Consider the following 26,874-nt stretch of genomic DNA (forward strand, 5'->3'; position numbering starts at 1 on the left):
GAAATTTTTTGTCAAAGTTGAACTCATCTCTCGTAGAACCTCATATCATATGGCTGCAGTTCAATAAAAAATTCACCAAGTGCAAAAAATCTTTTTCTCAAGTTAAATTCAAAATCTTATCTCATTATATTAATAAACTGTATAAAATGATATTTAAAAGTTTTTTTCCTTCAATTTTCATATGTTGAAATTTTTGTCAAAGTTGAACTCATATCGGTAGATGTCATATAATTTGTGGCCATAAAAAATGATGGCGTCCAAAAAATCTTTTGCTAGTTAAATCAAAAACATCTCATAATTGTGTATGAAATAAGTTTTTTCTTCAATTTTCAAATGTTGAAATACTTTCAAAGTGAACTCATCTACGTAGAACCTCATCTCATATGGCTTCATCAATAGTCATACAATACATAAATGTATAATATTATTTTTATATCATGCACATAATTTTCATTATTTTCTCAAGTAATATGATGGCGTCCATCTGGCTACCAGTATAAAATATAATTGCGTACCAAATGTCAAAAATGTCTATTTAAAATACACAAGTATTTTTGTACACATAGATATACCATGCATATTTTTAAATTTACGCCACTAATATGATGGCGTCCTTCTGGCTACCAAATAAATATATATAACTAACGCTTACTAAATAAATGCATATTTATATACAAGTATTTTGTACACATTTATATACTATGCATATTCTTAATTTTCGCCACTAATATAATGGCGTTCCTTTTGCTACCAAATAAATATATATAACCAACGCATAATAAATAAATGCATATATAAAATACGCAAGTATTTTTGTACACATAGATATACTATGCATATTCTTAATTTTCGCCACTAATATAATGGCGTTCCTTTTGCTACCAAATAAATATATATAACTAACGCATAACTAAATAAATGCATATTTAAAATACGCAAGTATTTTGTACACATAGATATACTATGCATATTCTTAATTTTCGCCACTAATATAATGACGTTCCTTTTTGCTACCAAATAAATATATATAACCAACGCATAATAAATAAATGCATAATATAAAATACGCAAGTATTTTGTACACACATAGATATACTATGCATATTCTTAATTTTCGCCACTAATATAATGGCGTTCCTTTTGCTACCAAATAAATATATATAACCAACGCATAATAAATAAATGCATATATAAAATATGCAAGTATTTTGTATACATAGATATACTATGCATATTCTTAATTTTTCGCCACTAATATAATGGCGTTCCTTTTGCTACAAATAAATATAATATAACTAACGCATACTAAATAAATGCATATATAAAATACGCAAGTATTTTGTACACATAGATATACCTTTTGCATATTCTTAATTTTCGCCACTAATATAATGACGTTCCTTTTGCTACCAAATAAATATATATAACCAACGCATTATAAATAAATGCATATATAAAATACGCAAGTATTTTTGTACACAATAGATATATCTTACTATGCATATTCTTAATTTTCGCCACTAATATAATGGCGTTCCTTTTGCTACCAAATATAAATATAATATAACCAACGCATAATAAATAAATGCATATATAAATATGCAAGTATTTTGTATACATAGATATACTTACTATGCATATTATTAATTTTCGCCACTAATATAATGGCGTTCCTTTTGCTACCAAATAAATATATATAACTAACGCATACTAAATAAATGCATATTTAAAATACACAAGTATATTTTGTACACATAGATATATTATTTATTTATATATATATCCAATATATTTATATATTATATAAATTTTCTTCTTATATGCGTAATTGTATAACACATAATTAATAATTATGCATACAATTTTGCATATTTATATATATAAATATATATATAATATTTTTCTTTATATATGCCTTAAACATATATATTTTATCGAATCGTCAAGCAAAGGATAAGCTTCAGTGGATCGCAGTATGGCAGCTGCTCAACCACTTACAAACACCTTGCCTGTTATAAAAGTCGTTTACAATTGATTCAAGGCTTTGTCATTGTATTAAATAATGTTTTTAATATATAACTAGCGCGGCACCAGGTGATCGAAGATCCTCCCAATTTACTATGTTATATGTAACATTGGCATCACATCCATCGTCGTCTATTAAATGAATAATAAACTTTTAATGGTTTAGAAGCCATACAATGCAAATTGCCCCTTATTTATCATTGCAGTCCAGCACGGATACGACCTTAGAGGCGTTCAGGCATAATCCAACGGACGTAGCGTCATACCACTGTTCGCTCGAACAAGTATTGTGCCATTGGTCCGTACCTGCGGTTCCTCTCGTACTACGCAGGAATGCTGTCGCAACAACGTTTTGTCATTAGTAGGGTAAAAACTAACCTGTCTCACGACGGTCTAAACCCAGCTCACGTTCCCTTGCATGGGTGAACAATCCAACGCTTGGTGAATTTTGCTTCACAATGATAGGAAGAGCCGACATCGAAGGATCAAAAAAGCGACGTCGCTATGAACGCTTGGCCGCCACAAGCCAGTTATCCCTATGGTAACTTTTCTGACACCTCTTGTTAAAAACTCTTTAAACCAAAAGGATCGATAGGCCGAGCTTTTGCTGTCCCTGTGTGTACTGAACACCGAGATCAAGTCAGCATTTGCCCTTTTGCTCTATGTGTGGTTTCTGTCCGCACTGAGCTGGCCTTGGGACACCTCCGTTATTATTTGAGAGATGTACCGCCCCAGTCAAACTCCCTACCTGGCAATGTCCTTGAATTGGATCATACCTGAGTAATTGGAGTTATACCAAATTTTTAATTTAAGAACACATAAATGCACTCTCTCATTAATGAATTTGTTTGCGATTATATAACAAACTCGTGATACTTTGATCAAGAAGCTTGCATCAAAACCCAATACCATAAGATATAATAAATATATCCGTATAATGGCTAGGAAATGATACACGTTCCATTTAATCAAGTAAGTAAGGAAACAATAAGAGTAGTGGTATTTCATTGTCGATACTAAACCAAATTTAATATCTCCCACTTATTCTACACCTCTTATGTCTCCTTACACTGCCAGATTAGAGTCAAGCTCAAAAGGGTCTTCTTTCCCCGCTAATTATTCCAAGCCCGTTCCCTTGGCTGTGGTTTCGCTAGATAGTAGATAGGGACAGAAATAAACTCGAGTTTAACGTGAGCACCTGCCATGTTGGCTTAATCCCACGAAGCCCGAGCTTAGGAATCAAATTAAGCGTTGATCAGCGCCCCCCTTGGAATTCACCGCAGGTACACATTTGAAGGCCAGTTGTTTGGACTGGACACTTCCTCCTGTGTGGGGAGCGAGGCCCACCTAAAACCTCTTCCGATTTTTGGTTATCGGCAACCGGTTGATACGTACGCAACTCCACGCTGAGTATAATCCTCATTGTCCGCTTTGGACTACCACAGCCACCACGATACTCCCGAAGGGCCGCACCAAATACCAGGACGGACACAAGTCCGCAGGCACCTGGTTCCCGTGGTACCAGAAAATCACCTCTGGTCAGGTGTCGTATTTGCTACTATACTACCAATTAAACTCCAAACAGTTAACGTTGGTGCCGTACCTCCTTAATCGCCTTTTACGATAAGTGGGGGTCCACTGTGGTTGGTATTCTTTACTACATCACCCTGCCGCCAACCACACGGCCAAGTAGATAGGACATAAATTCCGGTGTTTTACGTGTGCACCTGTCACAAGTGACTTATCACACGGTGCCCGAGCACAGGGATCAATTTAAGCATATCAGCGCCCCCTTGGAATTCACCGCAGGTACACATTTGAAGAGCCAGTTGTTTGGACTGGACACTTCCTCCTGTGTGGGGAGCGAGGCCCACCTAAAACCTCTGCCGATCTGTGGTTCACGGCAACCGGTTGTATTACGCAACTCCACGTCGAGCACTCCGCTCTCTCCGCATTTGGATATAAACCACAGCCACCACGATGCTCCCGAAGGGCCACAACCCGTGCCAGGACGGACAAAAGTCCGCGGGCACCTGGCTCCCGTGGTACCAGAAGACCTCCGGTCAGGTTTCGTACCACAAGGGTACTACCAATTTAACTCCAAACAGTTAGCGTTGGTGACGCACCCTCGAGAATCGCTTCGTACGATAAGTGGAGGTCCACTGTGGTGAAATTCTAAGACCCGTCATCCACACGGGTGAGGCCAGTTTTAGCTTTTCAGCTCGGGACTGACAGCCCAAAAAGAAATTATCCGTTTAGTCGCCTCATACGACAAGCAGGAAGCTGTGGAGGAATTCTAAGACCCGCCAACCACACGGGTGATGCAGTTTTAGCCATTCAGCTCGGGACTGCCGGCCCATTCGTCGCCTCCTGGTACAACAATTGCCGACGCCTTGTGAACACGGCATCGGGCAAATGTTTGCAATAGCTGCATCCTCTCCTGTGTCGCCACCGCTCCAGAAACCCTCCAGACGCCATGCAGGTATTCGATCCCAAGTCCATCGAGGTGACGCAAAATCTGCATATATGGGGCATACACACAGAACGTGCAGCGCATCTTCGCTATCCGCACCGCATAGACATGCAGGCGTTCCGCTTAGACGTCTCTCATGCAGAAAATGCATTCAGCGATCCATGGCCTGTCAGCAGGAATCCAGCACGTAGGCTGAAACCGAAGTCTCGCCTGCTGAAGACGAACCCAGCATCCGGGATAAAAAGATGAGTCACCCGGCCGGGTTCATCACCATTATCCATCTGCTTTGCCACTCCTGCAGCATACGGTCGTCCAGCATCGCCATCTTCTGCTTGTGATTAAGACCCGACAGATCTTGACCAAACAGCCAGTCGCTCTCCTCTCAGCGGGTGATCGCGCTTGAGTTTGAAACTAATTGCCAATTTCTTGGCAGCCAGATCAAACGGGGGAACACCAGCAAGAACTTGCAGTGCCACAGTGGACACTGTACGGCACACCGGTAGGTATCCAAGAAGGATGCGCCCTTTGGCAGGACAATAGGTGCCTCCTGGCCCTTACTAGTCTCATCGCCGTGGCATACCACACTGAGGCACCAAATAGCGCACAAGGCACCATGAGTCCAGTGTAAATGGTCCGCTTGGCACGGGGACTGATCCCCCAGTCGACCCGTAGTACGCGTGCCAAAAACACCAACGACTCCGCTCAGCGATCACGTAAAGACGCGATATGCGGGTTGAAATTCAACCGCTCGCCGACCGTGATGCCCAGATACCGGTATTTGTCAGCGTAGGGCAAGCTTGCTCCAGCAAACCGTACCCCAGGCCGCCTATTAGCCGATAATTGGCCTTTCAGTAACATGACAGCCGTCTTACTGGTGGAGACGGACACGCCTACCTCTGTTCCCCAAGATCCTACGATGGACATGTACTCCGCTCCTTTCGACTCCAGATCGTTTCGGGAGTTTCCCTCAACGAGAAGCAGCAAGTCGTCTGCATACGCGCTCAGTTTGCACAAAGGCTCCAAGCGCCGAAGAAGCACGTCCATCATGAGGTTCCAAAATGAATGGACCACTGATGGAACCCTGTGGGCAACCTCTGGTCACCAGCACAGATGCTTCCTCGTATCTGCTGACGATGCACGCACTCCTGCCAGAGAAGAAGCTTCGCCACAAGCTGGCTTCTCGGCAGCCTGAGTCGATCAGCCGGCGTAGCACAGCATCCCACTCCACGTGGTCAAATGCTCCTTTGAAATCCACGAAGATTCCGAGTACATATCTTGCCGGGCTGGCGTCGACAGTACTCTTCACGTGTCTCCAGGCATCCTCCACACAGCGTCCAGGTTGAAATCCAAATTGCCATCTGCAGCCCTCCGGGAGCATGTCCTTCATTCGGCTGACCATGATACCCTCGAGCACCTTACAAAGACTGGTAGCAGACATATACCACGATAAGAGCCAGGATCGCTCCTGTCCTTATCGGGCCCCTTGAGAAGTGGCACAACGCGCGGGCGTTTCCACTCAGAAGGAAATGTCCTTCGGCTAAACAGCGGGGAATACAACGCTGTAAGATGCTGCGGAATAGCACGCCAAACCTCTTTACAGATGACTCCAGTGATGCCGTCCATGCCAGGCGAGCGTCTGCTCCGTAGCCTGGCGACACAAGCACTCACTTCGTACTCGTCGAGTGTGGGCGGAAGCACATCTGGGATGGCAACACGTGCATTCGACTCCGCAACGGGGAAAAAGTTACGGAGGAGCACTTTCGCACAGTCGTGCCATGTTACGACTGGCTCGCCATTTACCCGTAGGCAGCCAGCTCGGAATTCCGTTTGTTGACGTCGGCAAATCCTGTAGACATGCCCCCAGGGTCATCCGATTATCTCCAACGAAGCGACGCCAGTTGTCCTCCTTTGCCGACAGAATAAGCTTCTTGTACTGACCCACGGAGATCCGCAGGTCGTAGCAAGTCGCCCTGCTTCATCGCTGCCACGACGACGAGCATTCTGTAGCCGCCGCCTCAGTCTCTGACCTCTCGGCGCTTCGTACTGAGGTTGGCATTCCACCAGACCACTTTCCGAACGGCTCTCGGCTGCCTGCGTCCAATACATGGTCGCATACACTGTGAACCAGTGCACGCGTTGCAGACACCTGGTCATCAATGGACATCTCCGTGTAGTCCTGCGGGAATTCCTCAAGCTTGCATACAAGCTCACCACGGGAACGACTGCCAACGTGCATTGGAGAAGTTCCAGGACGGAACAGGAGCATCGCTCTCAACTGTGTCTCTGGGGTCTCGCGTCACCTCAACACAAATCGTGTTGTGGTCACTGAGGTCCCACTCGTCCACTCTCCAGTCATATGCGGCCCACATAAGCGCGCTGCTTCGTTGGCAATCGTGACGTCGATATCACTCTGTCCGCGGTGATTATCGAACGTATACAAACTACTGACCTCATTTAGCACGCCGGCTCGGGATTCTAGAATCCATTCGGTCAGCAGCTCACCCCTTCGGCGGTTCAAGTCGCCACGAGCACGCTCGAGCGATTTGCTGAACCACAAGGGGGACACTGCATTCGCATCCAAGCCACAGATAACCGGATTGCTACCAGCCAGTAGTAGCACGGCATCTAGATACGCAAGGTACGGTTCCAAATCAGTGTTGTATTGGCAGTACACGGAGCTCAGGAAGATTGAGCCAAATCTTCCAGTGACACTCACGCATACGCCAAAGTCCGTGATGAGCGACTCAATAGGCATACAGATGGCATCCGGGTCGTCCAAAAAGATGCAGCCTTCAAACGCCGATCAGCAAACACACGCATCCCGGCTGGAATGCCCGTAATGCCGTGTCTTTGTCGACGTATGGTTCCTGCACCAAAGCGAACATGTGGCGGAGTCTCGCACCCGAGTTGCAAACTCAACGGTAGCGGCTCGACCCTCGACCACAATTAGCTTGGATGAAGCTAAACATTTTAATGTCTAGCTTGCACCCTTGCTAAGACCGCACCATATATTGGGCACGTCTCGACAGCATGTAATGCCCGGAGGGAAGCCCCTTGAAACGGCAGTTTCGGCAGTCCACCGGCTAGCACATTTCAACGCTACATGGCCGGTCTGCCCGCATTGGCGGCATACTTCGTTTTTCAATCGGCATTGTGAAACCTTGTGGTCGAATCCCACACAGCGATGACACGCGTATGTTCGGGACGAGCGACCTACAGCGGAAGGAAAACCACTTGATGTAGACCCGTCCGGTCTTATCAAGCACCGCTTGCGCCTTTCGTCACATTCTAGTGTCAGATTGATTCTGACACCGTCAGTGACCGACCACGGCTTCGACGCCATATGCACCATCTTCTTGAAGGCCGACGGCGAGAACTCCTCCTTGAAGTGGTTCTCATAGAGCTCGTCCATGAAGACTTCCGGTAGAATCGCTGTGTCCACGTCGAACACGGTGACTTTCGACCTCACTCCACGGTTGCGCTCAACCTCCAGACCGACCTCGTTGAACTTCGCGTTGGCCACCACTTTTTTGATTTCACTTCTTGACGGCGTACGAATGACGGCGCCACCGCGCTTCAATTCACGGATTTCGTGAAACCCTAACGCCCAGAGCTGGAGCAACTTGGCTCATTACCTTATCGGCAATCTCCTTGCCCGACACTGTCGGGTCCTTGCTCGTCACCACAGCCGACCACGTTTCCACGGGCTTCTTGGCTGCAGGAGCATTTCGAGGTGCGGCAATCGGGGCAACGCCGGAGACAGCTCTGGTGCCAGCACCACTCGTACTTGGGGCCGTAAAGGCGCAGCAGCTGGTTGGCACAACGCAACCTTCGTCTCCAAAACGGCGTTTCGCACAACTAGCGCGGTCACCAGCTCGCCAAGCCGGGCAGTTGCCTCCAAAACGGCGATGGCCGCTTCCGGCGCCATTCCAGCGCGCAGCACAGCGGACCTCACCGTCTGGTCTACACCGCCAGCTGAGCCAATACGGCATCAGACCCTTCCTTCACCACACTGGCAGCAACAAAATTACCAGCAGGAGCTGGACAGGCAGGCCCGCTCATTCGGGCGATAGCCTCCACCGTAGCGGGTGCAGGGGCGGCAGTAGCAGCAGCAACTCCATCGGCGACTCCAGCGGCGGTTCCAGCAGCGGTTCCAGCGGCGGCTCCAGCGCGGATCCAGTGGCGACATCGTTGACGGCTGCTCCATCGGCGTTGGCCCAATGAAGGAGACAGCCAGCCGCTTGGCAGAGGAGGCATCGTCGCTCGCAACCAAGATGGGCGACGATACAGCCCTATTCCGCGCCCGTCTGCTCCTTTTCTCTTTCACTTTTGGGCGATCCTCTGAAATGGACATTTCAGACTCGCTACACACACTCGACATTCCGCGCATTTTATTGTTCATCACAACAACCGCAGAAGAAATACTGCAAGCAGTAAAACCCAAGCAGTGCAACCAGTACACTTGTGGCAAGCAGTGTACTCAGTGTAAGGTCCAAATTAACAAGCTTTTGTCCGTGACAAAAAACTGTGAGCTTTCTCAACTTTCTTATTTTCTTCTTCTTCTTTTATTGCTATTCACTGAAAGAACTAGGACTAGAACTAGAACTAGAACTAGAACTAGAACTTTTCACGCACGTGGTATTAATTTTCCACAAAAGAAATTAAATTTCTCGGAAAATCTAAGTGTCACTGTCACTATTTTCTATCCAAATTATTGCGTTTAGGTTGAAGGCCCGCACGGGACACACTAAATTCCGTCTTTGTCGGCACTGTTTTTATCGTGTTACGCGATTTTCGTACGGAGCGCGCACGGGACGCACGTCTGCTCACTTTCGGAAGTTCGTTCGCAACGAGAACGAGTAGATAGGGACAGTAGGAATCTCGTTAATCCATTCATGCGCGTCACTAATTAGATGACGAGGCATTTGGCTACCTTAAGAGAGTCATAGTTACTCCCGCCGTTGACCCGCGCTTACTTGAATTTCTTCACTTTGACATTCAGAGCACTGGGCAGAAATCACATTGTGTCACCACCCGCTAGGGCCATCACAATGCTTTGTTTTAATTAGACAGTCGGATTCCCCAAGTCCGTGCCAGTTCTGAATTGATTGTTAATTGATATCGTTATAATTTAAAAGAACTAGCTGGTTGCCCCAACTAGTATTCTTAAAAATTTAGCAAGAAAGTTCCACAATTGGCTACGTAACTAAACTATCCGGGGAACAAGAAACTACCATAAATGATAGAAACTCATTACCCAGAACGAGCACATAAACCATGTTATTGTTTCCCAATCAAGCCCGACTATCTCAATCTTCAGAGCCAATCCTTATCCCGAAGTTACGGATCTAATTTGCCGACTTCCCTTACCTACATTATTCTATCGACTAGAGACTCTTCACCTTGGAGACCAGCTGCGGATATTGGTAGGCCTGTTGAGAAGTTTGCGTGTCCCCACCATAAATTTTCAAGGTCGAGGAGAAAATATCGACACAACAGTATATGTCATGCTCTTCTAGCCCATCTACCATATCTCTCTGCGAAAGACTTCCATGGTAACGGCTATAAAACAGAAAAGAAAACTCTTCCGATATCTCTCGACGGCTTCTTTATGGTCGTTCCTGTTGCCAGGATGAGCACGAGGCCCATATTTAATAACAAACGAATACTCAACAGGTTACGGAATTGGAACCGTATTCCCTTTCGTTCAAAATTATTCAAGTTTTTTAATTATGACAAAATATAAATTTTAGTTACTTTTTTTTACTTGAAAATTTTCGGCTTTCGCCTTGAACTTAGGACCGACTAACTCGTGATCAACCACTGTTCACACGAAACCCTTCTCCACTTCAGTCCTCCAAGGTCTCATTCGATTATTTGCTACTACCACCAAGATCTGTACAATGACGGCTCCATGCAGGCTTACGCCAAACACTTCTAAGGCACACCATTGTACCTTCCTACTCACTAAAGTTTCAAAATTTATATTACAAGTAATATAAATCATCTACTTTAGCGGTAATGTATAGGTATACAACTTAAGCGCCATCCATTTTAAGGCTAGTTGCTTCGGCAGGTGAGTTGTTACACACTCCTTAGCGGATTTCGACTTCCATGATCACCGTCCTGCTGTTTTAAGCAACCAACGCCTTCATGGTTTCTGAATGAGTTGTTAATTTGGGCACCGTAACATTACGTTTGGTTCATCCCACAGCGCCAGTTCTGCTTACCAAAAGTGGCCCACTGGGCACATTATATCATAACCTTAAACTTCATATCAAGAAAGTTAAGGTTCTTACCCATTTAAAGTTTGAGAATAGGTTAAGATCGTTTCGACCCTAAGGCCTCTAATCATTCGCTTTACCAGATAAGATTATTTTATACAACAGTTAAATGCACCAGCTATCCCTGAGGGAAACTTCGGAAGGAACCAGCTACTAGATGGTTCGATTGGTCTTTCGCCCCTATACTCAATTCTGACAATCGATTTGCACGTCAGAACTGTTTCGGTCTTCCATCAGGTTTCCCTGACTTCAACCTGATCAAGTATAGTTCACCATCTTTCGGGTCACAGCATATATGCTCAAGGTACGTTCAGTTAGAGGCATAAATAATATAAATATTATTATACATAACTATATAGAACGCCCCGGGATTGCGTTAATCAACTATAAATAGTTAAAAAAAACTAATCCCAATAATAGTCAAGTTAATTACGCTATTAGGTTTATATCCCAATAATTGCACATATGTTAGACTCCTTGTCCGTGTTTCAAGACGGGTCCCGAAGGTATCCTGAATCTTTCGCATTGTTAATCATACAAGTGCTTATAATAAACATAAAAAATCAATGATAATCATGCCGCATATAATTCCGAAAAATTAACGCACTGTACTCATATAATCTATCAGCACTTTATCAAATTTGAAATTTTTTTATGTTAAAATGCAAGCACTCTAATTTAAATAAACTCTTATCAAAATGTTTGATAAATTCCATACATGCTAATAGATTACAATCCTTATATGGAAAAATGCACACTATCGTTATAATATGATTAAATATTACAATTCTTAATGATGTAATTTTCCATAACGGATATTCAGTTCATCGGCTTAACCTCTAAGCAGTTTCACGTACTATTTAACTCTCTATTCAGAGTTCTTTTCAACTTTCCTCTCACGGTACTTGTTTACTATCGGTCTCAATGTTATATTAGTTTAGATGAGTTTACCACCCACTTAGTGCTGCACTATCAAGCAACACGACTCTTTGGAAACATCATCTAATGAATCATTAACGTTTACGGGCCTGGCACCCTCTATGGTAAATGCCTCATTAAGAAGGACTTAAATCGTTAATTTCTCATACTAGAATATTGACGTTCCATACACTGCATCTCACATTTGCCATATAGACAAGTGACTTAGTGCTGAACTGATTTCTTTTCGCTCGCCGCTACTAAGAAAATCCTTGTTAGTTTCTTTTTCCTCCCCTAATTAATATGCTTAAATTCAGGGGTAGTCCCATATGAGTTGAGGTTGTTTAATTACACTTATAGACAATTCTCTGCTATTTTGAAATATACTATTTTTTCTTGAAGGTCCATAATATTCACAAAATTATTCTTTATACCATATTCGTTAATAAGAGCAATTCTAGTTTATAAAAATAATATTTTTATGCTAGACATTCCTCAATATTATTTGAAATGAATAAAGAAACATATAATTCTTCAAATTTCTCATGCAACAGAGTTTAGTATTTTCATTTATTAATTCATATTATGAAATATCTTAAGCGAGAACTTTTTAGATTCACACTTATATTATCCATAATATACAATGTGCTTAAAATTCCGAAAAAAATTTTAAACAACTTATTTAGCATAGTCTTACAACCCTCAACCATATGTAGTCCAAGCAGCACTAAAAAAATTAATTAAAGTACATAACAGCATGGACTGCGATATGCGTTCAAAATGTCGATGTTCATGTGTCCTGCAGTTCACACGATGACGCACAGTTTGCTGCGTTCTTCATCGACCCATGAGCCGAGTGATCCACCGCTTAGAGTGATACAATTTTTTTTATTTCATTACGTCAAGAATATTTTTATTGAAAGAAATTAAAAATACACCATTTTACTGGCATATATCAATTCCTTCAATAAAATTTTTTTTTTTTATACCTAAATAAATGTTGCGAAATGTCTTAGTTTTACATAATCGATAATAATAAGATATATGACAAGTATATTTTAGCTAAATTTATTTATTATGATCAACATATGTAAAGCGTTAACCTGCAAACAGTACAACATTGTTTTTCTTTAGGTGTTGCGAACCAATGTATGCGCACTGGAATATGCACAATACATTTTGCAACGCATGTATATTATGGTACATATACACGCAGTTTTTTATTTTATCCAAACACATAAAACACTCTTAATACAGTATATAATAATAATAATACATGACAAACGGTTTTTAGCTAATTTAAATTATTATATGTTGCTAATTGTATCTCATATGATTGAATAAAATATTTATATTTATTAGTTACATAATTTATTAAATATTGCAATTCCCTAAAAGAGAAAAAACAAATTTAATTTATTAACGGTTAGATGCATTAAAACAATAATGATCCTTCCGCAGGTTCAACCTACGGAAACCTTGTTACGACTTTTACTTCCTCTAATAATCAAGTTCGGTCAACTTTTGCGAAACAACCGCAACACACAAGGCGTCACAGTGATCACGTCCGGAGACCTCACTAAATAATTCAATCGGTAGTAGCGACGGCGGTTGTGCACCAAGGGCAGGGACGTAATCAAATGCGAGTTAATGACTCACACTTACTGGGAATTCCAAGTTCATGTGAACAGTTTCAGTTCACAATCCAAGCATGAAAGTGGTTCAGCGGTTTACCCGGACCTCTCGTCTAGGAAATACACGTTGATACTTTCATTGTAGCGCGCGTGCACCAGGACATCTAAGGGCATCACAGACCTGTTATTGCTCAATCTCATTATTGCTAGACGCAATTTGTCCATTTAAGAAGCTAGTGTCCTTATAATGGGACAAACCAACAGGTACGGCTCCACTTATATAAACACATTCAAACACAATAAACATTTTACTGCCACCATGAATGAAGGCTTATATAAGCTTCAACACCATAATCCTGAGATATCTATTTAATATATTTGAGTCTCGTTCGTTATCGGAATTTAACCAGACAAATCACTCCACGAAACTAAGAACGGCCATGCACCACCACCCATAGATTCGAGAAAAGAGCTATCAATCTGTCTTACACACTTTATGTTCGGACCTGGTAAGTTTTCCCGTGTTGAGTCAAATTAAGCCGCAGGCTCCACTCCTGGTGGTGCCCTTCCGTCAATTCCTTTAAGTTTCAGCTTTGCAACCATACTTCCCCCGGAGCCCAAAAGCTTTGGTTTCCCGGGAAGCGACTGAGAGAGCCATAAAAGTAGCTACACCCAATTGCTAGCTGGCATCGTTTATGGTTAGAACTAGGGCGGTATCTGATCGAACCTCTAACTTTCGTTCTTGATTAATGAAAACATCTTTGGCAAATGCTTTCGCTTAAGTTAGTCTTACGACGGTCCAAGAATTTCACCTCTCGCGTCGTAATACTAATGCCCCAAACTGCTTCTATTATCATTACCTCTTGATCTGAAAACAATGAAAGCAGAACAGAGGTCTTATTTCATTATCCCATGCACAGAATATTCAGGCATTTGAAGCCTGCTTTAAGCACTCTAATTTGTTCAAAGTAATTGTACCGGCCCACAATAACACTCGATGAAGAGCACTAATGCAGGTTTTTTAAATAGGAGGAACATATAAAAAAGTACAAGTACCTAATTATATATAAGAACTCCACCGGTAATACGCTTACATACATAAAGGTATAGTACTAACTACAATTGTAAGTTGCACTACCCGTATGAGCACAAGTTCAACTACGAACCGTTTTAAACCGCAACAACTTTAAATATACGCTGTGAGCTGAATTACCGCGCTGCTGGCACCAGACTTGCCCTCCAATAGGTCCTTGTTAAAGGATGTTAAAGTGTACTCATTCCAATTACAGGGCCTCGGATATGAGTCTGTATTGTTATTTTTCGTCACTACCTCCCCGAGCTGGGAGTGGGTAATTTACGCGCCTGCTGCCTTCCTTAGATGTGGTAGCCGTTTCTCAGGCTCCCTTCTCCGGAATCGAACCCTGATTTCCCGTTACCTGTTGCAAACCATGGTAGTCCTAGATACTACCATCAAAAGTTGATAGGCAGACATTGAAAGATCTGTCGTCGGTACGAGACCATACGATCTGCATGTTATCTAGAGTTCAACCAGTGTAACGATCTTGCGATCGCTTGGTTTTAGCCTAATAAAAGCACACGTTCCAGAAGGTCCGTGTTTAATTGCATGTATTAGCTCTAGAATTACCACAGTTATCCAAGTAACTGTTAACGATCTAAGGAACCATAACTGATATAATGAGCCTTTTGCGGTTTCACTATTAATTCGTGTGTACTTTAGACATGCATGGCTTAATCTTGAGACAAGCATATAACTACTGGCAGGATCAACCAGAATAATGTTCATTTCATTATGTAAATATATTAAAATATAATTACATAAATCTTCAAATATGTAAAATACATGACAACTCACAAATATTTTTGAATAACAAACGATAATATTCAATAATTGTATATATATATATGTTATACTTGACATGTACTATACGAATGTGGCCATAATTAGATAGCATTCACGTTCGCTAGTTATAATTCACAATTGTTTATATAAATATATATATCTTATATATAAAATATATATGCATATAATCGTTCAAAAATATCATTTATATTTCAACTTACTAATATATATTATATCACACATGCATATTTATAATTTAAATTCAATTAATTGAATAAAAAATTATTTTATTTTGATGACAAATTGATATTTTATCTAATTCTGCATTTACGTGTAGACAATATTATATTAGTAAAAACCTCCGTCCACAATAGTGTCCTAGAGGATTTTTCAATTATTCACAAAATATTTTCTTTAGCTACGAAACACCGTCTTCTTTTGAAAGACATTTAATACATTATATGCTTATATAATAGTAATAATTATATAACCATATAATAGTATCAATTTTTATATCGGATGAGACTAATAATTAATTAATAATAACATAATTATTACTTAATATGCAAACTGAAATATATGCATCCAATACATATATACGTGATGAGCACACACTGCCACATGTATAGGTTTTTGTGACACGTTTTCTACAATGCTCTTATTATTAGTATTACCATCTATCGTATCTTTTTTGTTGCACTAAATTTAATAATACAACAGTAAAACTTCATTATTTTTAACTTTTTTAATCATATTGCCTCTATATGATTATTTTCATATATTATTTATATATGACTTATGCCGGCAAGACTCATCCATATACATAGTCATATATATTCCACTTGTGAAATTTTTCTCATATGACATGCCTGCTCGACATCATATAGGTTTTGTGACACGTTTTCTACAACCAGCTCATTTTACTAAGGTATACCACCTAATGTATCTTTATGTTGCACTAATTTAATAATGCAACAGTAAAACTTCATTATTTTTACTTTTTTAATCATATTGCCTTCTATATGATTATTTTCATATATTATTATATATGACTTATGCCGGCAGACTCACTCCATATAATGTATCATATATATTCACTTGTGATTTTCTCATATGACATGCTGCTCGACATCACCACCCCTATATAGGTTTTGTGACACGTTTTACAACCAGCTCATTTTACTAACGGTATACCACCTAATGTATCTTTATGTTGCACTAATTTAATAATGCAACAGTAAAACTTCATTATTTTTAACTTTTTTAATCATATTGCCTTCTATATGATTATTTTCATATATTATTTATATATGACTTATGCCCGGCATGACCTTTTCTACAACCACTCATATAAATAGTCATCATATATATTTCACTTGTGATTTATATTTTTCTCATATGACATGCCTGCCCGACCTCACCACCCCTATATAGTTTTGTGACACGTTTTCTACAATGCTCTTATTTTATTTAGTATTACCATCTAACGTATCTTTTTGTTGCACTTAATTTAATAATACAACAGTAAAACTTCATTATTTTTAAATTTTTTTAATCATATTGCCTTCTATTATTGATTATTTTCATATATTGTTTATATATGACTTATGCCGGCAAGACTCACTCCATATACATAGTCATATATATTTTCACATTGTTGAAATTTTTCTCATATGACATGCCTGCTCACATCACCACCCCTATATAGTTTTGTGACACGTTTTCTACAACCAGCTCATTTTACTAAGGTATACACCTAATGTATCTTTATGTTGCAACTAATTAATAATGCAAACAGTAAAACTTCATTATTTTTAACTCTTTTAATCATATTGCCTTCTATATGATTATTTTCATATATTATTTATAATTGACTTATGCCGGCATGACACTCCATATAAACATAGTCATTATATATTTCACTTGTAAATTTTTCTCATATGACATGCCTGCCCGACCTCACCACCCCTATTATAGGTTTTGTGACACGTTTCTACAATGCTCTTTTTATTTAGTATTTACCATCTAACGTATCTTTTTGTTGCACTAATTTAATAATACAACAGTAAAACTTCATTATTTTTAACTTTTTTAATCATATTGCCTTCTATATGATTATTTTCATATATTATTTATATAATGACTTATGCCGCCAGACTCACTCCATATACATAGTCATATATATTTCACTTGTTGAAATTTTCTCATAGACATGCCTGCTCAGACATCACCACCCCTATTATAGGTTTTGACACGTTTTCTAACCAGCTCATTTTACTAAGGATATACCACTAATGTATCTTTATGTTGCACTAATTTAATAATGCACAGTAGAACTTCATATTTTTAACTTTAATCATATTGCCTTCTATATGATTATTTTCATATATTATTTATATATGACTTATGCCGCATTTACACTCCATTATAACATAGACATATATATTCACTTGTGAAATTTTCTCATATGACATGCCTGCCCGATCACCACCCCTATATAGGTTTTGTGACACGTTCACAACCCGCTCATTTTACTAAGTTTCTCACCACCTAATGTATCTTTATGTGCGCACTACTTTTAATAATACAACAGCAAAACTTCATTATTTATTATCAATAATTGGTATTAAATACTATTCGTGTACAATCGTAAAATTGTTTCAACAGTGTGGTTTAAAATTTTTGTCAAAGTGAACTCATATCCGGTTCTGAACTCAATTCATATGGCTGCAGTTCAATAAAAAATTCACCAAGTCCAAAAAATTGTTTCTCAGAAATAAAAATCTTATCTCATTATATTGAATAACGTTTATAAAATGCTATTTAAAAAGATTTTTTCTCAATTCCATATGTTGAAATTTTTTGTCCAAAGTGAACTCATATTTCGATAGAACCTTATCATATGGCTGAAGTTCAATAAAAAAGTTACCAGTCCAAAAAATTTACCAAGTCCAAAAAATTTTTTCTCAACGTAAATTCAAAATCTCTAATTCTTAATAAAAAACTATATATAATGATATGATAAATAAGTTTTTCTTCAATTTTCATATGTTGAATTTTTTGTCAAAGTTTGAACTCATATCTCGGTAGAACCTCATATCATATGGCTGCAGTTCAATAAAAAATTCACCAAGTCCAAAAAATTTTTTTCTCAAGTTAAATTCAAAATCGTATATCTCATTATATTAATAAACTGTATTAAAATGATATTTAAAAGTTTTTTCTTCAATTTTCATGATGTTTGAAATTTTTTTCAATGTTGAACTCATATCTCGTAGAACCTCATATCATATGGCTTGAAGTTCAATAAAATTTCTCCAGTCTTATCCAAAAAATCTTTTTTCTCAAGTTAAATTCAAAATCTCTGGTATCTCATTACATTTAATAAACTGTTTTAAAATGATAATTAAAAAGGTTTTTCTTCAATTTTCATATGTTGAAATTTTTGTCAAAGTTGAACTCACTCTCGGCTAGAACCTCATATCATATGGCTGCAGTTCAATAAAAATTCACCAAGTCAAAAAATCTCCTTCTCAAGTTAAAATTCAAAATGCTATCTCATTATATAATAAACGGTATAAAATGATATTTAAAAAGTTTTTTTCGCATTATTCATATGTTGATAATTTTTGTCATAGTTGAACTCATCTCTCGTAGAACCTCATTCATATGCTGCAATTCAATAAAAAATTCACCAGTCCAAAAATTTTTTCCTCAAGTTAAATTCAAAATGTATCTCATTTTATTAAAATAAACTGAATAAAAAGATATTTAAAAAAGTTTTTTCTTCAATTTTATATGTTGAAATTTTTTGATCAAAGTTCGAACTCATCTCTCGCGTAGAACCTGCTATATCATATAGGCTGCAGGCTCAATAAAAGATTCACCAAGTCCAAAAAATCTTTTCTCAAGTTAAATTCAATATCTTATCTCATTATATTAATAAACAGTATAAATGCTATTTAAAAAGTTTTTCTCAATTTTCATATGTGAAATTTTTGTCAAAGTTGAACTCATATCTCATGTCTTAATTTGTGCCACTATATGATGGCGTTCGTTCTGTGTATGAAATGCTACTTAAAAACACATAATTGTGTATGAAATAAATGCATACTTAAAATACGCAAGTATTCTCATTCATATAGATACATACATAAAAATATATATATATTTTTTTATATCATGCATATTTTTAATTTTCGCCACTAATATGATGGCGTCCTTCTGGCTACCAAATTCATATATAATTGCGTATATAAATAAATGTATATTTAAAATACACAAGTATTTTGTACACATAGATATACCATGCATATTTTTAATTTTCGCCACTAATATGATGGCGTCCCTTCTGGCTACCAAATAAATATATATAACTAACGCATACTAAATAAATGCATATTTAAAATATACAAGTATTTTGTACACATAGATATACTATGCATATTCTTAATTTTCGCCACTAATATAATGGCGTTCCTTTTGCTACCAAATAAATATATATAACCAACGCATAATAAATAAATGCATATATAAAATACGCAAGCCTATTTTGTACACATAGATATCCTATGCATATTCTTGATTTTCGCCACTATAATAATGGCGTTCCTTTGCTACCAGAATAAAATCATAATAACCCAACGCATAATAAATAATGCATATATAAATATGCAAGTATTTGTATACATAAGATATACATGCATATCTTAACTTTCGCACTAATATAATGGCGTTCCTCTTTGCACCCAAAAAATAACTATACAACGTAACGCGATACTAAATAAATGCATAATTTAAAAAACGCAAAGTATTTTGTACACATATTATACCTTTGCATATTCTTAATTTTCGCCACAATAGATGACGTTCCTTTTCTACCAAATAAATATATATAACCAACGCTTATAAATATAAATGCATATATAAAATACGCAAGTATTTGTTACACATAGATATACTATGCAATTCTTAATTTTCGCCACTAATATAATGCGTTCCTTTTCTACCAAATAAATTATATATAACCAACGCATAATTAAATAAATGCATAATATAAAATATGCAAGATTTGTATACATAGATATAACTTACTATGCATATTATAATTTCGCCACTACATATAATGGCTCCTTTTTGCTACCAAATAAATATATATACTATAACGCATACTAAATTAAATTGCATAATTAAAATACACAAGTATATTTTGTACATCATAGATATATTATTATATATATCCTATATTATAATATATTTATATTATTATATAAATTTCTTCTTAATATGCGTAATTGTATAACACATAATTAATAATTATGCATACAATTCTTGCATATTTTATATATATAATAATATATATAATTTTTATATATGCCTTAAACATTATTATTTATCGAATCGTCAAGCAAAGGATAAGCTCAGTGGATCGCAGTATATGCAGCTACTCAACCACTTACAACACTTGCACTGTTATAAAAGTCGTTACATATGATTCAAGGCTTTGTCATTGTATTAAATAATTTTAATATATAACTGCGCCACTAAATCCGGCACCAGGTGATCGAAGATCCCCCAATTTACTATGTATATGTAACATTGGCAATCACATCCAATCGTCGTCTATAAATGAATAATAAACGCTTTAATTAGAAGCCATACAATGCAAATTGCCCCTATTTATATTGCATACGCAGCAAGGATACGACCTTAGAGGCGTTAGCATAATCCACGGACGTAGCGTCATACCACTGTTCGCCTCGAACAAGTATTGTGCCATTGGGTCCGTAACCTGCCGGTTCCTCTCGTACTACGCAGGAATGCTGTCCAACGCGTTTTGTCATTAGTAGGGTAAACTAACCTGTCTCACGACGGGTCTAAACCCAGCTCACTTCCCTTGCATGGCACGTGAACAATCCTAACGCTGGTGAATTTTACTTCACAATGATAGGAAGGCCGACATCGAAGGATAAAAAAGCGACGTCGCTCCTTCGCTTGGCCGCCACAAGCCAGTTATCCCTAAATAACTTTACTGCACACCTCTAGTTAAAAACTCTCTTAAACCAAAAGGATCGAATAGGCCGAGCTTTTGCTGTCCCGTTTATGTGTACTAACACCGAGATCAAGTCAGCATTTGCCCTTTTGCTCTATGTGTGGTTTCTGTCCCGCACTGAGGAAACTGGCCTTGGGACACTCCGTTATTATTTGAGAGATGTACCGCCCCAGTCAAACTTCCCTACTGGCAATGTCCTTGATTGGATCATACCTGAGTAATTGGGTATACCAAATTATTTAATTTAAGAACACATAAATGCACTCTCTCATTAATGAATGTCTCGTGTGCGATTATATAACAAAACTCGTCGATACTTCTGATCAAGAAGCTTGCATCAAAACCCAATACCATAGATATAATAAATATATCCGCTATAATGCTAGGAAATGATACACGTTCCATTTAATCAAGTAAGTAGAACAATAAGAGTAGTGGTATTTCATTGTCGATACTAAACCGAAAATGAATAATCCCCACTTATCTACACCTCTTATGTTCTTCTCCTTTACACTGCCAGATTAGAGTCAAGCTCAAAAGGTCTTCTTTCCCCGCTAATATTCCAAGCCCGTCCTTGGCTGTGGTTTCGCTAGATAGTAGATAGACAGTAGAATCTCGAATCCATTCATGCGCGTCACTAATTAGATGACAGGCATTTGGCTATTTTTTTTTTGAGGAAATGATTTGCCCACACAAACAATGCCATATATGAATGCACTCATATGACTGTTTTCCTTTACTTTATACACAATAGATGTTGGCCAGTGTAGTTGACTTTAATGAGGAAAGTAAACCTCGGTGCTAACCCACTCCTTGGCGAATCCATAGAACATGAACGTCTTAAAGCCGCAGACTCCGCCATCTACCACCCTGGGTACTGAATAATATTGCTATCACCAGCGTTTAAGGACTCCCAGTGCCTCTCAGTCGTTTACCGACCGATAGCTCCAGATGCCCCTCCAGTTACGTACAGAAACGCATTTTTAATGTCCTCATGTGCCCGATAATCCCGAACAGAGCCGTTCTTACGTTCCTGTCTGTCGTAGATCTCAACCTTACTCTGATGAGCTTGGTCAAGATCAAGTCCGTCAGTCACAACCTGAGCGTCGTCACTATAGTGTGATCTGGTCGGAAACCCACCAGGTCCCGGCTTATATATCCTGTTCTCTCCCTGCAGACTGGGTTCAGCAATGACAGAGTAGCCTCTCGTCTCAAGTCCCCGCTTGAGTATAATTACTACATGTGTGTGTCTAGCCACCCGCCTCCATGCGTACGATGACACTTCTGCAGAATGTGTTAGTGATTCGGAGCATCACATCCTGCACGACACTGCCTCTCCAATTCGGCCTTCCCCTCGTGGTACGAGACCGCGGTGGTAGGGCATTTATCGCCGCCAGTTATCCCATTCAAATAAGCTTTTCCAGTAACAAAACGCGGTGCGACAACCCACCCGTGTTGCGGAGCATAACGCCCTGCTTCAACGGAGACCGCTACCATCAACAGAGGAGTGCAACCCTATCCAGCCAGTACAATCGATCAAAAGGCGTGTATCCAGAGCCGCGTCTCCCGATGCCTTGGCACCTATCTCAGCCCTCCGAATTTCCGCACTAAGGAACACCTGGCCGTCCGGGATTGCTCGAGGTGGGCCATTTTATGTTCGTTAAGCCTCTGTATGCGCAGCATTGGAGCTGTCCTTCGAACTGAGGGAACACCGAGACCCCCACTTGTGTGGAGGGCATGGAAGAATGCTTACTGACAACATCCATAGGAAATCTAACCATTTCCTTACGATCCGGACCGTACATGCTGTCACACTTTCTCAAACGCCTATTGCCACAACTACCAAGGTTTAGCTTGTGATATAAGCTGTGGAATGAGGACAAGTTCTGAGGCGAATACACTTCTGCTGGGCTTCAGGGGGACGCGATAGATATCCAATCTGGACCAATGTCCTCAAGTCGGATTGTAGCGGGCCCTCCCGTCCGCAGTGAACTGAATGCCGAGATACCTCCACTCCTCCGAACGCTTCAAGCTTGGACACGTGCGCGAACCTACACAGAAGCTCCGTGATTCGATCACAGTACACTTCTGCTTCGGTTGCCCCTTGACACTAACAGTAAAACACTTATTAGCGTTTAGGGTCAGCCCAACGGACGCCAAAAAGGAGACCGTGGTATCCAATAATGCCTGAAGGCCCTTCGGTGTAGAAGCAAACAACACCAGATCGTCTGCGAACGCTGCAGCGTTTGTTTTGGCATTTCCGACACTGACACCAATCTCGTCCGGTAGAGACCTGAGCAACCGGTCGATGACCAAGTTGAACATATGTGGAGACAAAGGGTCACCCTGCTTCACACCTCTAGCAGGGACGAATTCCTCTGATCTCCAGCCTTTACCATTGAGACTAGTGCCACCTCCCAAGTACAAGCTACGTACGTAGTCAACAAAACCCGTTGGTGCACCATACGCGGATAGGGTGTCAATTAATGCGTGAACACATAGTCAAACGCATTTGCTGACACAATAGTGATCGCGATATAACACGACGCAGACGTCTATGGTGGTCCCTCAGGATAAGTCAAAGCTTTGCATCGCTTATCGGCGCAACCGTCAGTAGGAATGAAATAATAAACCGCTGACGCGGATCCCAATCGAAGCCCAATGAGGCCAATCGAGATGCCAAGATGCATTGAGTTGTCTAACTATGACAGAAGGCACGATATCGGACGGAAGTCTTCTGGTCGGGATGCTCTTACCGTCTTCGGGATGAAAACGGTTCGAGCCATTCGAAAGAGATGTGGCTAGTTGCCGCACCAGAGAATAAGGTTCATTATGCGAAGCATAACACCACTGGGAATACTCCTGGCAGTTCTTGGAGATATTCCGTCCGGTCCGGGAGAAGAAGTCAATGGCACTTTGAGTAAGGGTTGCAGTCCCTACGTAATAGGTGACCATACCCCCTCAAGCAAGTGTGCCCATATGGGGCACGGTGCTATTGCAAGAGGAAAGGCCTCTGCTGTGTCATGACTTTCTCTCCATATGGTTCCATAATCTCTTGGTTTAGGCATTACCGACTCGTCGGTCCTGCAAGCAAGGATCCAATGCATCGACCTTATGTTTTGTCCCAGTTACGCTGAACCCTAGCGAACTGCTGCCTTCTATTTTGTCTCCTATGCGAGGCTCAGGAAAGACTCTCGCCGAAACCGGACCTTCGTTTCGATTCGGAAAAATCCAGGAGATAGTTAGACCAAACACTGGAGAGTTGCTTCTTTGCCCGAAAGTCTGCGCATCCATCAATGACTAGATTGCGAACCTCACTCTCCACGATCATTACATCCACAGGGCCGAAAGCCCCGCAGTATCCGCATGAGACGTCGTCCGAATGTATCGATGGTTGATTGGAAACCGACTCTGACATTGAAGAACAGACTCAAGCCCATATACTAGGGCGGCGCGTAATGTTTGTGGTTCACTAATTTCGGGGATAAGAGCCGCTTGCCCTCTTAGCTGCTCGATTTTTGCCTTATAATTATCCCTCTGTCGACACTTTTTAATAGCATCGACGGCTGCGTTCTGAAAATGCAACGCCAGCTTTATTTAATGAACCTCTCGCCATTTGCTATGAGCTCAAGTTCCTTCCCTCGCTATCATGCAAATTCTTCTCACACCACCTGGTTTTCACTCAACACGCGTACGAAGCTCATCAAGCCTTGTCTTTGTGCTGACGCGACATGTGGACGCCTAAACCGGTCTTGTTCCAAAAGATCGGCCGCATTCCACACATAGATGTCCAAACAACTGGATTAGCATCTACGTTCCTATCCCTGATGGGCTCCTACGGATGCCGTAGGAGAATTCACTGAATAACTTTCAGCTATCCGAGGCATGTTATTTAAGTTTGCACCATCAGTTTTTCAGACCATCGGTGGTGGTAACCCAATGGCCCCTTTCGCCGCTACTCATATTTCGCTGCTGCCGAAACTACATCGGTCCAGCACCCGGAGGACACCACGAGGAGCGCCACAAGTTAAGTGGGGCACATGTTGCCTATGAGTCGACTTGATCTGACTAACGAAGGACGGTAGTCCACTTGCCATTTGCTGCATAAATGAACCATTATTCCCCTTCTGCAGACCCATTGATCCTAAGAGAGCATAGTTACTCCCGCCGTTGTCGCTTACTTGATTTCTTCACTTTGACATTCAGAGCACTGGGCAGAAATTCACATTGTGTCAACACCCGCTAGGGCCATCACAATGCTTTGTTTAATTAGACAGTCGGATTCCCCAAGTCCGTGCCAGTTCTGAATTGATTGTTAATGATAATCGTTATAATTTTAAAAGAACTATAGCTGGTTGCCCAAACTAGTATTCTTAAAAATTTTAGCAAGAAAGTTCCACAATTGGCTACGTAACTAAACTATCCGGGAACAAGAAACTACCATAAATGATAGAAACTCTATTTACCCAGAACGAGCACCATAACCATGTTATTGTTTCCCAATCAAGCCCGACGTATCAATCTTCAGAGCCATCCTTATCCCGAAGTTACGGATCTAATTGGCCGACTTCCCTTACCTTACATTATTCTATCGACTAGAGACTCTTCACCTTGGAGACCAGCTGCGGATAATGGTACGGCTGTTGAGAGAAGTTTGCGTGTCCCCACCATAACTTTTCAAGGTCCGAGAGAAAATATATACACAACAGTATATGTCATGCTCTTCTAGCCATCTACCATATCTCTCTCTGCGAAAGACTTCCATGGTAGTACGGCTATAAAACAGAAAGAAAACTCTTCCGATATCTCTCGACGTTCTTTATGGTCGTTCGCTGTTGCCAGGCAATGAGCACGAGGCCCATATTAATAACAAAAGGATAACTCATACAGGTTACGAATGGAACCGTATTCCCTTTATTCAGTTTTTTTAATTATGACAAATATAAATTTTAGTTACTTTTTTTTACTTGAAAATTTCGCTTTCGCCTTTGCTCAACTGTAGGACCGATAACCGTTGATCAACCACTGTTCACACGAAACCCTTCTCCACTTCAGTCCTCAAGGTTCTCATTCGTTATTTGACTACTACACCCAAGATCTGTTACCAATGACGGCTCCATGCAGGCTTACGCCAAACACTCTAAGCACACCTATTGTAACCTTTCCTACTCACTAAATTTCAAAATTTATTATTACAAGTAATATAAATCATCTACTTTAGCGGTAATGTATAGGTATACAACTTAAGCGCATCCTTTAAGGGCTAGTTGCTTCGCAGGTGAGTTGTTACACACTCCTTAGCGGATTTCGACTTTCCATGATCACCGTCCTGCTGTTTTAGCAACCAACGCCTTTCATGGTTTCTGAAGATGTGTTAATTTTGGCCACCGTAAACATTTACGTTGGTTCATCCCACAGCGCCAGTTTCTGCTTACCAAAAGTGCCCACTGGGCACATTAATCATAACCTTAAACTTCATATCAAGAAAGTTAAGGTTCTTAACCCATTTAAAGTTTGAGATAGGTTAAGATCGTTTCGACCCTAAGGCCTCTAATCATTCGCTTACCAGATAAGATTATTTTAACACAAGTTAAATGCCACAGCTATCCTGAGGGAAACTCGGAAGA

The 26,874-nt window shown here is 40.1% G+C and overlaps 1 non-coding gene and 1 pseudogene across 1 annotated transcript; both read right to left on the reverse strand.

Moving 5' to 3' along the window:
- Window positions 1-1,934: 1,934 nt before the first annotated feature.
- On the reverse strand, window positions 1,935-12,043 carry LOC117577335 (large subunit ribosomal RNA; annotated as a pseudogene).
- A 353-nt stretch (window positions 12,044-12,396) lies between these two features.
- Window positions 12,397-12,576, reverse strand: LOC117577356 (5.8S ribosomal RNA). Its single transcript, XR_004573140.1, has one exon. It is a non-coding gene; the product is annotated as a 5.8S ribosomal RNA (ribosomal RNA).
- Window positions 12,577-26,874: the final 14,298 nt, after the last annotated feature.

The sequence above is a fragment of the Drosophila albomicans genome, unplaced genomic scaffold, assembly GCF_009650485.2.
Source record: "Drosophila albomicans strain 15112-1751.03 unplaced genomic scaffold, ASM965048v2 utg000312l_pilon, whole genome shotgun sequence".
Classification (NCBI taxonomy): Eukaryota; Metazoa; Arthropoda; class Insecta; order Diptera; family Drosophilidae; genus Drosophila; species Drosophila albomicans.